Source organism: Primulina huaijiensis, chromosome 13 (assembly GCF_012295235.1).
Source record: "Primulina huaijiensis isolate GDHJ02 chromosome 13, ASM1229523v2, whole genome shotgun sequence".
In the NCBI taxonomy this organism is placed as follows: Eukaryota; Viridiplantae; Streptophyta; class Magnoliopsida; order Lamiales; family Gesneriaceae; genus Primulina; species Primulina huaijiensis.
Genome location: NC_133318.1, coordinates 10068196 through 10069770, shown reverse-complemented (window position 1 = coordinate 10069770; position 1575 = coordinate 10068196). Strand labels below are relative to the sequence as shown.

Below are 1575 nucleotides of genomic sequence, written 5' to 3'. Positions count from 1 at the left end.
AATATAACAATAATAATTGAAGAAATATTTATTGTATCAAAATTAAACAACAAATCAAGATAACCACTTCAATGGTGTCAAGAATTTGATGTAAATTGATAACAACAAATAATTCATTTTTATACCTACAATAAAAAGATATTAGCAAAATGAAAAGAAATAAAGAAAGAATATACAAAATATAAACAATCTTACTTCACCAAGAATTCAACCTCTTCACCTTGACATAATAGATTTAGCTTTCCATGAACTTACTTTTGATCAACACTAAAAACATCACTCATAATTTGAAAAATGAAAAATATATTGGAACTTAGAACTTTTATACACACTCACACTATATTTTACAATAAGATAGAATGATTTTAAGCTAGCACAAGGCCTCTATTTATAGGCCAAATGAGAGAAAGGGTCAAAAATTTTATTAATGCCATGTAGTTGTAATAGTAGTCTTTGTCTCTTCCAACTTTAATTCCATGTCCCTTCTTTCGATGCTTTGTTCCACAACTTTAATCACCGAATTTGACTCTGCTCAAAACAGCAAACAAGTGGGGAATTTTTGTAGATGAATTTGTCTATTTGGTTCACCTCATTTGGTTAAATATTGAAATAGTTATGATTTTTTTTACTATATGCTGGTCATGGTGAAAGAAAATTTGTCCTCATTTTGATATTTTCACAATTTGATCATCTTAACCAACTTTTTAGGCAATCATGTCTTCTGAAAAGTTGTAGATAATTTCTCAAGGATTCCAAATATGTTTGAATCACCTCCATTTGAAATTTCTAGCTTGAGTTATCATTATTTTACCAACACGTAGAAAACCTGAAAATAAAACATATTTAGTAAGACATTTAAATATAAACACACAATACTAAAATAACATAATTTTATAATTTTAATGAAACTTAAATTTTAAAATATAGGTTTTAACATATAATAAATTATTAATTTTAAGTTTCATCAATGGCAAAAGCGTTTCTCATCAAATATTTCCCTACATCTAAGACCATGAAGCTGTGGGCAAACATCACCACATTTTCTCTATTCGAGCAGGAGTCTTTATATGAGGCATGGGAGCGCTTCAAAGATCTATTAAGAAGATGTCCTCATCACGAACTTCCATTTGGGTTAGTTGTTCAAACCTTTTATTATGCCCTGCTTACTCCTAATCATACTATGATAGATGCTGCTGCTTGTGGGAACCTGTTGAGAAAAACTGCTGAGGAAGGATATGAGTTATTGGAGGAGATGGCAGCTAGCAGCTATCATCCTCAGTCTAAAAAGAACAACCAGCGGAGAAGTGTAGGAGTTCACCAGGTAACTGACCTTTCTGCTATTACTGCACAACTTGATGTCTTGAACAGGAAACTGGATGGCTTGAATATGGGTAGCACGGCTATGCGTCTTCAAGAGATATTCTGTGATAAGTGTAGGGGTGAACATTTTGTGAAGGACTGTCAAGATGACAATCCCTTCTATGTGCAAAATGAGGCACCCGTGAATCAAGTGAAAGTCCTAAACCGTCCTAGGAATGATCCGTATTCGAACACATATAATCCTCGATGGAGGAA

General features: G+C 32.4%; 1 non-coding gene across 1 annotated transcript; it reads right to left on the bottom strand.

The window, feature by feature from the left end:
- Positions 1 to 1016: 1016 nt before the first annotated feature.
- LOC140956428 (small nucleolar RNA R71) lies at positions 1017 to 1122 on the bottom strand. Its single transcript, XR_012171467.1, has one exon. It is a non-coding gene; the product is annotated as a small nucleolar RNA R71 (small nucleolar RNA).
- Positions 1123 to 1575: the final 453 nt, after the last annotated feature.